Genomic DNA, 13712 nt, shown 5'->3' with positions numbered 1-13712 from the left:
CACACACATGCAGACCAGGTTCTATATTTTAACATGGTAGTTTTTGAAAGTGATATTCACTATACTAACATAGCAGCAGCCCCAATTTTATTAATCATAATTATTTATTTATACTTTAATAAACATCTCATCATCCACTATTTCATAAAACAGACTGATAGACTGATATTCACTACACTAACATAGAAGCAGCCCAAATTTTATTAATCAGACTTATTTATACTGTAATAAACAACTCATCATCCACTATTTCATAAAACAGAAGGGGAATCATATTATAGGATGGACCTGAGTATCAATCTGCCTTTGAAAAAGATAAAATTACTCTTAATTTATAGTGAGCAAATAGATTTTAATTATTACCTGATAATTTGTCAAAATGATTCTAAGTATAACTGCCTTGAGAAGTAAGGGAAGAAGAAATAATTAATAGCTCTTGGTTGTTACTGCCAGAGCCTTAACTTGTAGACTTTTTGCAATGGTGTTAATGGTAAAATGTTCCAGTGGGAAAGTTAATGAGTATAGCCAGTGTATTGTTATTCAACCACTAATGTGTGTAAGCATCACCTGAAGAGCTAGTCAAAAAGGAAGATTTTACTCATCAGGGAAATGCAAATCAAAACCACAGTGAAATATCACCGTACACTTCTCAGACTGGCTAGTATCAAAAAGATAAGATATAAGGAGTGTTGGCAAGACTGTGGAGAAAACAGAACCCTCCTGCACTGTTGTTGGAAATGCAAACTGGTGCATCCACTGAAACATAATATGGAGGTTCCTCAAAAAAATAACAAATAGAAATACCATATGATCCAGCAATTGCACTACTAGGTATTTACCTAAAGAATACAAAAACACTAATTCAAAGGGATGTATGCACCCCTATGTTTATTGCAGCATTTTTTACAATAGCCAAGATATGGAAGCAGCTCAAGTGTCCATCAATAGATGAATGGATAAAGAAGATTTGAGATACACACACACACACACACACACACACACACACACACACACAGGAATATTACTGAGCCATAAAAAAGAATGTGATCTTGCCATCTGTGACAACATAGATAGACCTAGAGGATATTATGCTAAGTGAAATAAGTCAGACAGAGAAAGACAAATACCATCTGATTTCACTTATATATGGAATCTAAAAAACAAAACAAAAAAAGCAGAATAGACCCATAAATACAGAGAACAAAATGGTGGTTGCCAGAGAAGAAGGGGGTGGAGTTATGGGCAAAATGGGTGAAGGGAAGTGGGAGGTATGGGCTTCCAGTTCTGGAATGAATAAGTCAAGGGGATAAAAAGTACAGCATAGGGAATATAGTCAATAGTACTGGAGTAGTATTATGGTGACAGAGCATAGCTACACTTGTGGTGAGCATAACATAACATAGAATTGTCAAATTACTATATTGTACACCTGAAGCTAATGTGACATGTCAATTATAGTTCAATAAAAATATTAATATCTTGGGAAATAAAAAGTAAAAATAAAGTAGCAACCAGTCTTTTAAATTTTAAAAAAAGTAAGATTTTTCTGGAGCCATCCCCAGTGATTCTGAATCTGTAAGCATTTCATAAAGACTGCAAATTTAAATTTTAACAAGCACCCTAGGTGATTCTAATGAAGGTGGTATAGGCTGTATTTTGAGAAATACTCAATAGGAAAAGCATGGGTTTTTGGTGTTAGGGAGACATTTATATAAATCTTTGATTGACTCTGACTGACTAACCATGGGGCCACAAACAGCTTATTAATAATGTAAGTTTAATATAATAGTTACCTTATCATAATTGTGAAGATTAAGCAAGGTGATGTTTAGAGCATTTTATACAGGATATATGCTCAATAAATGTTATTGCTTAAGAGCAACAATAATAGTTATTATAACCTACATATATTGGAAGTTTATTACATCCTGAGCATTTTTTCTAAGCACTTTCATCTGTATTAGATCATTTTATCTTTACAACTTTATGAGGGAAGTACTGTTATTATCCTTACATGTGAGGAAACTGAGGCATGGATATTTTGTCTAAGGTCACCAAGCTAGTAAGTATTTTAAAAGAAAAAGCAAATTTTAAACTAAAGTAGTCTGGCTTCATTTCTGTGGCTTTTTAAACTAATATGCTGCAAGTATTTATGTTTATATCCATTATTAAATATCTAATATACACAACACAACTAATGGCACATGTAAACTTAAACAGTTATCTTTAATATGTCTGGATTATTTTCTTTCCTCAATTAGTTTTCTATGAAGTTTCCAATTGCAATATGGTGTTCAGGGATGAGTGTCCTGTCATCCCCATTCTTATGGTTTATTTTGCAAAATATTTGGCATAGTTCATTTCTGCCCACGTTCTCTCATTGTAATGGTTCCTAAGATAAAAAATCTCTCTCCCCTCTGGATATTACTCTGTGCTAAAAGAATGTTCTAGCACCACAAAATATTTTTGTGCATTGTTTCCAAGCTCTGCAAAAATATTGCTGTATACCTTTGGCGTACCTGCTCTTAAAAATATTTTGAATTTTGGGGTGCCTGGGTGGCTCAGTTGGTGAAGCATCTGCCTTTGGCTCAGGTCATGATCCCAGGGTCCTGGGATTGAGCCCCACATCAGGCTCCCTGCTCAGTGTGGAGTCTGCTTCTCCCTCTCTGTCTGCCCCTCTCCGCTGCTCATGCTCTCTCGCACGCATGCACACTCTCTCAAAGAAATATATAAAATCTTGATTTTTATTTCATATATGTCAGAAGTTCATCAACTCACTTGACAGATATATATATTGAAATAGTTGATAAAATTGATAATCAAAGATCATACCTTAAGTTTTTACACAAAATTTAAATTTATAAAGATTTTGGAGTATTCAAATTTATGTGTCATTTAAGTTTCCTCGGTGTGTGTGTGTGTGTGCGCGCATATACGTGTACATATATGAACCCTCAAAATGAAATGTGGTTAATATCAGTTGCTCCAAAGGGAACAATATAGGCTGATGAGTTTCCCACACCCATGCTTATTTTGAGGCTGTGGAATTATCTACACCCGCACATTTCTCATTTACCTTATATTCTGCTCAAGGCTTTAGTGAGTATTATGGCTGAAAGCAGATCGTAAAATTCAGATGTGTGGGGTGGGGAAGGGCAATTGTAAGCAACGAGTATAATATTGTGGTTGAAAGCAGCTGCTATAACACTGGTCTAATTATGTGTTGGTAGATGTTTAACAACTAGCTTTCTGGGGGANCGCGCATATACGTGCACATATATGAACCCTCAAAATGAAATGTGGTTAATATCAGTTGCTCCAAAGGGAACAATATAGGCTGATGAGNTGTGCGCGCATATACGTGTACATATATGAACCCTCAAAATGAAATGTGGTTAATATCAGTTGCTCCAAAGGGAACAATATAGGCTGATGAGTTTCCCACACCCATGCTTATTTTGAGGCTGTGGAATTATCTACACCCGCACATTTCTCATTTACCTTATATTCTGCTCAAGGCTTTAGTGAGTATTATGGCTGAAAGCAGATCGTAAAATTCAGATGTGTGGGGTGGGGAAGGGCAATTGTAAGCAACGAGTATAATATTGTGGTTGAAAGCAGCTGCTATAACACTGGTCTAATTATGTGTTGGTAGATGTTTAACAACTAGCTTTCTGGGGGAGAAAAGTCCTGACTGATAGCATTTTCTGATTTCTGTGGTGTTAATACTCCTACATTGGCCAGTTTAAAGCTACCAAACTAATGTCACTGAATGTATAGGCAGGAAGGAATGCACAGTATAGCACACTATCAATTAGTATTTCGACCATATAGATACAATAAATGTAAATAATGTCAAGAGCATAGACGATAGTAAAATATTTAAGATATTATAAGTTTTGTGCATTTATTATTTTTGCTTTTAATACAATGTATTTAATTGTAAGTTCACTATAATTTTTAATAATGACTACAGAAACCAGCCTGCAAAATCTCTGAAAATTTAACAGTTAAGCACCTTGAGTTGAATAAGATGGTTCTAACACAACACTGCATTGGACTCATCTAGATGTTATAAATATTTGCTTCACCCAGATACCTATTCAAAGATCTACTGGGCACTAAAGTAAGGATGATTTCTTCTCCATTTAGGTGAGCATCCTCACTGCTACTCATAATAGTAATAGTACTGTTAGCAGTAATTAAGTTACTGAGAGCTTAGTATGCTACTCTAAGAAGTATTATTGATTTTGATATTTCATTTAAAACAGTGAGGATTTTGAGGCTCACAGTAGTCAGTGATCTTGCCGTTGCTCACAGGACTTATGTGAGAGAGCTGGGCTACAGGTCCAACATTTGCCCAGTATCAAAACCTACCCTCTTAAACAGGATCCTCTACTGCATATATGTAAGCATTTTGAGTCATATGAAATTGCTAGCCAGGTTTGACTTATAAAAGGCAAACGTCACTGTGTTTAATTTAATATAGATATGGATACAGATACAGACACAGATACAGATATGAAAAAAAAAGTGTTTTGTTTTGCCTGTCTGCTCAAGTTGACATGCTTGTTTAGCACTGTTAAGAGTTAGCAGAATGGAATGGGTAAATACCTAGGAATCAGAAGTCTTGAATGTTGTAGCAAGAGCACTGTGCATCATGTCAGAAGATTGTGCCCCATCCCTTACAAGCTGTGTTTAACAGGGACAGAAAATTTGCTCTATTTGACTCCTAGGGGTTTTTTTAGGGTTAGTGTAAAAGCACTTTGGACATTACTGATATAAGAAATTATTTTTATGAGAATATTAGTACTTTTGGAATATGTAACAAAGTTCATCCTGCATGCCCAGGGATGAAAAATAGCAATAGCATTCATTACCAAAGTTGTGGCCCATTATTTTTCAACAAATGTATTTTATATTGTTTGCACTCCCTAGCCTTTTAATAATAATGACTGCAAAAATAGAAATGTGTTTAACTTTTGTTCACCAACTATGTATCAGACTCTCTGGACCCTTTACTTACGTTAACCCATGCAGTCCTCACAACAATCTTGTAAAGTATACATCATTATTTTCAGCTTAATATGAGTCTCATAAGTAGTTAATAAATGGTGGGTCCAGGACTGGGAGTACAGTCTGCCTTTCTTGCTGGAGCTTTTGTCTTCTAGCTAGAGGACAGAAATACGTCTTATAACTTCCTGTATCCATCAGTTATCAGCAGGGTGAATGGCATTATAGTCACGATCTCAATGACCATTTTGTAAAGATTTTATTTATTTATTTGAGAGATAGAGAGAGAGCATGAGCTGGGGGAGAGGCAGAGGCAGACTCCCCGCTGAGCAGGGAACCTGATGCAGGGCTCAATTCCAGGACCCTAGGATCATGACTTTAGCTGAAAGAAGACGCTTAACTGACTGAGCCACCCAGGCACCCTTCAATGACCATTTTAAATTAATACTTGAAAAATATTTTTTTGGAAAACTTTGTAAAATTTCAATTCCGTTTAGAATTTTGCATAGACCTTGCATATGTTGGATTGGAACAGTGATAAACAGCTAGTTGAGTCTGGAATTATTCTCAACTTTACTACCTGAATCAGAAAAGGAAGGACATATTTCCTCTATTTCTGGGCTTGAAAGCAGATTCCCATGTGGTAGAGAACTCTCAATGGCCCTTTGGAAATCTTAAATTTCATTAATAGTATCTAATTAAGATGAATTCCTTTACTTCAGGCACCCTAAGCATTCATTCATAAAAGGGGAGTGTACTTAATACCACTGGCTATCTTAATTGGTATTTTTATTTTCAGCAGAATTTGTTAAGATACTCCATTCAGGATCTGGACATGTGCTCAGGATTTGTTACTGGGCTATGTAGAATATATAACTGATTCTAATTCTGAAGTGATTCTAATTCATAATTCTATGGTGTTTTTGGCATCCTCAGGAGGAAATATTAATGATGAAATGACAATGTGGTAGAGAAACAATGGCCTCTGTGTTGAAGAGCCAGATTTATATCATGAATGACACTTCCTGGTTGGGTGGCTTTATTGTGTTACTTCACCTCCCTAAACCTCAGGTGTTATCGTCTATAAAGAGGAGATTATAATACCTTCACCATAGGGTTGTTGTGAGAATTAATTAGGTTAACATGTATACAAAAGTGCCTAGGACACAAATAGTTGCCATATAAATACTGTCTGATTCTAATATAAGATACTGTGTCATATTTGGGTTTTTAATAATGTTCATATCTTGTCAAAAATCAAAGCAAGTCTAGAACAGTGTGGATTTTAAACTTCTTTGGGTTGTCTCTTTAGTCTGCTTTATTCAGTAACAAGTGGTCACCTTGTGCTTTCTCTGTTAAGATAAGTCAACTATCTGCCAATACAAACAGTAAAATTTCTTAACTCTTTATCAGCTTTGCTGTTAGTCCTATAGGGCTACTGTACCTGCCAAATCTGAAATGTAAAGTTAATTCATAATACTAAAGTCCTGTCAACCATAACTTTCTAAGCCTTTCAATGTATGTCAATTATACTCCTAATTCCTGGGTTGAATGCTCTTTAAATATTAATGTGGTATAATAGAAAATAGACTTGGTTATAGTGCAAATTAATTATGTTTCCCTAAATTGTATTCCAGATACAATCATTCAACAAGTATTTTTTGAATACCTCTTACATGCTAGGCCCAGTTCTAGGCCCTGAGAATTCAGCAGAAAACAAGATCAAGTTTCTGCTCTCACTGAGCTGACATTCTAGTGGCAGTAGTCAAACAAACAAAAAATAAGTAGATTTATATCATATGTTAGATGATAGGTACTATGGAGAACAGTAAACAGGTGCTGTATAAAGAAATGTTGGCATGAAGAGTGGAGAGTTAAGATTTCTTAAGGAATGGTCATTTAAGGCCTCATTAAGAATGTGTGATTTTAGCAAAGATCAGGTGATAATGTGAAGGGAACTAATATGAATCAATAAATCCGTCCATCAGGTTCTGTGCTAAATTAATTTGAACAGTTCTCTTATTTAGTCTTCATTACTACCAATAAAGTAAATATTTTTGTAAGAATTTTACAGTTGAAGAAACAGAAGGTCAAAGAAATTACATAACTTTTAAAGGCCACACTATTAATTGCTATGTTTCTCAAAGAGAGCTACTTTACGTTTTTAGATTGGTCTCCTTGAATCTTCTTTTTCTAGGCTTGAAGTAAAGGGAATAGTGGCCCTTCAACATTTTTCTCCTGAGCACAGCAGCAATCTCTTTTAACTGCAAAAATCATTGACAAGTCCTTCCCTTATATCTCTTCACTTGCACTTTTAATATCTCTTTTTGGGCTTTCAAACTTTCTAGTAGGTAGTGTGTTGATCCACTCAGATCCCCTCTTCAGTGCCGATGCTGGAAATATCTTCTGCCAATTGCTCACAATTGGGACCCTCAAAAGGGCATTGCCTTCTCATCCAAGATTACATCTACCTTTCAACCAGGTGATCTATGGACAATGATTGGCTGATGTGAGGTTTCAAAGGTCCAACCCCATTTCTTCAATTTGGTACAACTTTAAAAAGCTGGCATTTTAAGCTCTAGAGATTTCTGGAGTATTCTCTAAGGCCCCATTTGCAAAGAAGTGGAGATAAGAGTCTCTCTTTGTTCAACCTTGCTTCCTTACTGTCCTACGAGGACATCTCCCTAGACTACTCCCAATGAACCTTGTGCGTTTAACCACCCATCTCACAGTCTATTTCCAGGAAATCTGACCTAAAATTAATCTCTAACTGGTTCTAAAGATTTTACATTATGAAATTCAGCTTTTTATTCTGGCACCTCGCTTTGAAATTCCATGTCTATTGTACTGTGGCAACTCAGTTCAAACTTCCAATTTAAAATACTGTTATAGGTGAAGTGTGATCTGAACAATTTAACATGGATCAAAGTAGTTCAGTACAGTTTGAGTGAAGTGTATCAATGGGCTCGGATGAAAAATAAATCTGAAGAAGTAGGCACTGAACAGATCATGACATTCCTTATGGATTTTTTTCTTTAGGAAACAAGGAGCCTTTGAATAGGTTTTAAGCAGGAAGTAACAATTTCAGGTGCACACTTCAAAAAGATGTCTTTCATGGCAATGTAGAGAAAGGATTGGATGGATCTGGATAGGACTAGAGGCAAAGGGGCCAATTACAAGACTAACTGAGACAAGATTTGGTAAAAAGATTGAACGGGAGCAGAATTTGCCACCCCAAAGTATGCCTCTTGGCATAAAGATTATCTTGAGCTGGCTATTTTTAAGGAAACAGAAGAAATGGGAACAGCTCTGAAAACCTACTAGAAGTTACCTTTGCGTAAGAGACATGTGCATTTATGAGGAAAACCTCCATTTGTAAGGGTGTCTCCCTTCTTGTACCAGGAAGGGGGGTAGGATGACTCTAATCTCTAGAAAATTTCTAAAAACCATTATCACCAGAGAAGGCAAGGACCTAAATCTACATAACAACCTTATCCTTGTTAATTGTGCCTTTTTCAGTCACCTCCTGTAACCTGTTCCACAGCCTCGATATCTTTCATTTGTCTTTAGCTGGAGATGGTATTGAAGGTGGTGGCTTGGCCCATTTCAAGAAGTTCCAGTTTTCCTAGGTCTCTCCCTTTGATACAGGAGGTATACATGTTATTAAACTTATGTTTGTTTTTCTCTTGTTAATCTTTTTTATTCATTGATTCATTCATTTATTAGGAGTTCTTATTTTCTGCATCTTTTTTGTTCTTTTATTACAGGAGGTCTCAACAAAGAACCTAGAAGGGTAGAGAGAAAATTATTTTTCATCCTCTACAACATGAAATGCGTGCTTGCTTGCTTTTTCTTTCTTTCTTTTGTATAACTTGTAAACATATACCATTATATTAACGTTTATGTGAATCCTAAAACAAATAAAATATAGGAATTAAAAGATAAAAAATCAAAATTAAGTATAAAAAGAATTTCTATTATTTTCTTCTAACAACTCAATGAATGGTATTTATTTAACTTGGAATGCTCATTTAGTGAGAAGTCTTATATAAGGAATAAATGGAAAGCTTTTCCTCATTCTCCTATTGGTGCAAAGAGAAACATCTCTTTATTATAATTTCCTGCCATTATCATCCCATTTAACTATAACATAATAGCTTTCATCAGTTCTTAAAATGGATGTTATTCTCTACAATTATATGTTGTCACTGCATTGAAAGGGCATGCAATGAAGTATATTTTATATTGATAAGTTACATAAATATACTACTGTTGGTGAGATGCTTGAATCCTTTTCAAGTGATCACAGGTAACTACAGGGTGCAATGAATGAAACCCAAGGACTTTTTCTCTTATCATCTTGGTATTCCCTCTGTATTAAATTCTTTAGTTTTAATGTGTAAACTTTCTCAAGATCATAAACTGAAAAATGGCTTTTGAACAGTATTTGAAAGTTTATAATGAATCCAGCAGTAGCTAATTATCTTCCTAGCTTCACAGTTAAAATGTGGAGTAGGAATGATATTTCCCCATTTTGGACCAGCAGCAAATCTTGTTGGAGAGGGATCCACACCCCCAAGTGCCCTAAATCTTAATCCAGTGCTTGTTGAAAAACTGTGTTAATTATCCTTAATTTCAGGTGAAAAAAAATGCTATTTTTCTCCTCTACATAGAGCTAATTTGTTAATTAATATTTGATTATTTTTCAAGTACCTCCAGGGTAATAATAGGAAATAATACTATGTGGAATATCAGTCCCTTTGAATCACATTTTAAAGTCATTTTTTTTTCACAATTTTTGCAGTTCATTAGAAAAATAACAACCAGAATTGTTGGAAGTATTCAGTAGAAACCTAGACTGAGGATACAGAATCATTTGCTTCTTTTGTTTCTTTTTGCAAAAGAGATATGATAGCAATGAATTCATCCCAGCTTATAACAAAATTATTCACCATCACATTTTTTTAGGCAGAAAGAAATGTGCACTTATTGAAAATGCTACCCTATAGATGAACTATCTGATACAGTGAATAATGTCTATGAAATTTTTTTCCAAAATGCTAAACTCTGTGATTCTTAGGATAGAAAATTGACAGACAGGATGTAGAAGGGTCTGTCTTATATCCTTTCCTATAAAAGGGCATCAAGGAAATGAAGGAATTCAGGAATGAAAGCTCCTATTGTGTTCTGCCTTTGTTTCTGAAGCAGGTAGGAAAGAGCTTACCCGAGTCATACCAACTCTTAACTCCCATCAGAGAGATTTTCCTAAAGGATGACTTTTGTCACCTACTATTTCAGAAATTATGTTTTACCCCCGGTAGGCTATTAGGTAAAAGATTCATCCATGACTTCATGATCATCCTCCCTATCACTCAGTTTCATCATTCTGCGGTTTTCAAGCACAATGTGAATTTTACTTAATGTCCATGGTACCTTCTGTTACTCTCCCCTCAGTCACCTTAGCACGTTCCATCCCAGCTGAGACACACTCTCTTTCTCTCTCTTCTTCTCTCCATCTCTACAAGATGTCTTGATTCCTTTAGCTGATTACCTCAATTCAACCTTATGTAGAATTAGCTTCCCAATCGAAATCCTACTTTGTTAATAAATGTTAACATTTGATTAATATTTTTAAATGAAATAAAAATGTTGTAGGTAGAGCTGATCTCCTCTTTGCATCTTTCTACAGTCCAATTTCCCTTTTCCTTAACCTGCCACAATCACCAGCAGGAATTTGTTAAATCCTTCTACTATTCAATTTTATTCACATGACAGGAGTTGTCTCTATTTAAGATGTAAATTTTTAGCATTGGCCAGCTATTGTTAATTTGTCTTCTTTACAGTTCTACATTCCTTCTCACAAACATTTGTGAGGTTCGTGTTTTCAAAAATCTGAGAGATGATTGTTTTGTTTTTCTTCAGTTTGCTAGTGAGGTTGAATATTTTATCTTTTGTTTATTCTTGGACATTCCAGTTCCCTCTTCTGCAAGATAACCATTTTTTGTTGTGTCTCATATATTTGATTTTCTTTAAATGAATGTCACAAATAGCTTCTCCAAGTCTACAGTTTGTTTTTTAACTCTCTTTGTGCTGTTTTTTGTATGGAACTTTAAAATTTTGAAATAATCAACTCTATCAATTTTTTTCTTTCTTTATGTGTGCTTTTCTGTGTCGTGCTTAAGAGATCCTTTCCTATCACAAGGTCACAAAGATGTCATTTATATTTTTTTATTATAGTTACATAGTTTATACTAAACATTTACATAGTTAAGCATTTTTAATTTATTTTGGGTATGGCAAGGTACGGTTTCATATTTTTAACATACGAAAAGCCAATTTCCCCCACTTAATTTTAATGCCAACTGTATCGTGTACCAATGTATACAGATCTTTTCCTGGGTCATCTATTCTGTTCCATTGATCAGCATCAGTACTATTAAGATAATTTTGTTCTAAACCTTGATATATGGAAGAATAAGTCTTTCTCTTGGTATTGTTTTTTTCACAAGGATAATTTTAAAATTTCTTGGACTTTTAGTCCTCAATCTGAATCTTAGAATCTATCTAGTGCAAAAAATTTCCTTGTAAGATTTTGATTGGAACAGCATTGAATTTATGGATTAATTTGGAGGAGATTTTTATTTTATGATATTGAGCTCTCCCATTCTTGAATATGGTTCATTCTCCATTTGTTCAGGACTTTTATGTTCTTTGAAAATGTTACATACTTTTCTCTTTAAAGGTATTGTATTTTTTTTTAAAGATTGTATTTATTTGAGAGAGAGAAAGCATGAGTTGTAGGGGGTGCTCAGAGGGAGAAGCAGATGCTCCGCTGAGCAGGGAGCCCCATGTGGGGCTCCATCCCAAGATCCTGGGGTCATGACCTGAGCCAAAGGCAGACGCTTAACTGGCCAAGCCGCCCAGGTCATGTTTTTAGCTTTACCCCCAAGGAACTTACACTTTAAACTATTGTAACACTAAATGTTTCTTTTCCATTGCATTTTTTAATTGCTCATTGCTGGGGTATAGAAACATTGTTGGTTTTCTATGTTCACTTGTGTTTGGTAACCTTGCTGGACTTTCTTGTCAGTTTTGTTTTGGAAAACCAACCTCTGTGCTTTGGAGCTAAAATATAACGAGAGTTTGGGATAAAGAGAAACAATAGCTTTATTACTTTGCTAGACAAAGGAGGCTATAACAGCCCTTGTGGAGGGAAGGGGCTTGGAGGTTTCATAGAGAAATACAAGATCTAGCTTTTTTCTCCAGGAATTGTGTAGGTGTGGCTGGCCTGGTTCATCATGTTTTCAGTGTGGTGCTAGGTTCCTAAAACAAAAGGCTAAGAAAGGAGGAGAATTTACAGAAGAGAGGAAAAAGGTTACTTTAAAATAGAGATTCACAGGGCACCTTGGTGGCCCAGTCAGTTAAGCATCGGATGGACTCCTGGTTTGAGCTCAGGCTATGATCTCAGGATCATTAGATCAAGCCCGGTGTCTGGCTCTAGGCTCAGCACAGAGTCTGCTTCAGACTCTCTCTCCTTCTTCCTCTGTCCCCCCCTTCTGTCTTTAAAATAAATAAATAAATCTCTAATAAAAAATAAAATAGAAAGTCACTGAAGCATTAGTGCAGCTGTTTATTTTTTTTTTAAGATTTTATTTATTTATTTGACAGAGAGAGAGACAGTCAGTGAGAGAGGGAACACAGTCAGGGGGAGTGGGAGAGGAAGAAGCAGGCTCCCAGCAGAGCAGAGAGCCTGATGCGGAGCTCGATCCCAGGACCCTGATCATGACCTGAGCCAAAGGCGGATGCTTAATGACTGAGCCACCCAGGCGCCCCAGTGCAGCTGTTTTAATTTTTGTCAACTTTGTGCTTTTAAGCAGCTTCAGTTTCATTTGCCTGTGACTTCTGGTTTCTCTATGAGGAAATCCTATCATCAACAAAAATGACAATTTTGTCTTTCTCTTTGTTCTTTTGATTTTATTATTTTATTTATTTTAATTTTAATTCAATTAGCCAACATATAGTAGTACATCATTAGTTTTTGATGTAGTGTTCAGTGATTCATTAGTTGTGTATAACACCCAGTGCTCATCATGTCATGTGCCCTTCTTAATGCCCATCACTCAGCTAGCCTATCCCCCACCCACCTCCCCTCCAGCAACCCTCAGTTTGTTCCCTAGAGTCAGGTGTCATTTTGATTTTAATTTATCTTCTTTTTCTTATAGTGTTTTGTTTAGAACTTACAGCACAATGTTAAATAGTAGGAGTGATAGCAGGAATATTTGTTTTGTTCCTGAATATAATAGACATGATTCTAATGTTTTACAATTAAATGTGTTTTGTCTTAGGTTTTTTATAGATATCATTTATCAGATTAAGAAAGTATTAATTTAGTCCTAGTTTGTTAATAATTTCAGTCATGAATGATTAACTCTTACCGTATTGTTTTTTGCCATCTGTTGATATTGTTTACTTCTATAACTATCAATGTAAAGAATTGCATAGATTTTCTGATATTGATGCATCCTTATATTCCTTGATCATTATGTTAATGTACATGTGTGCATGCATGTGCACACGTAGCTGGATTAAGTTTGATAATATATTTAGGATTTTTCTTTTATGCTATATGCTTATGTTGATGAAGGAAAAATATGTCCTCTTCCCTTCAAGGTTCTTCTAGCTAGTCTAAGAATAAAATT

This window comes from Ailuropoda melanoleuca, chromosome X (genome assembly GCF_002007445.2).
Source record: "Ailuropoda melanoleuca isolate Jingjing chromosome X, ASM200744v2, whole genome shotgun sequence".
Classification (NCBI taxonomy): Eukaryota; Metazoa; Chordata; class Mammalia; order Carnivora; family Ursidae; genus Ailuropoda; species Ailuropoda melanoleuca.
The sequence above is the reverse complement of the archived record's forward strand: the minus strand, read 5'-3'. Positions refer to the sequence as shown.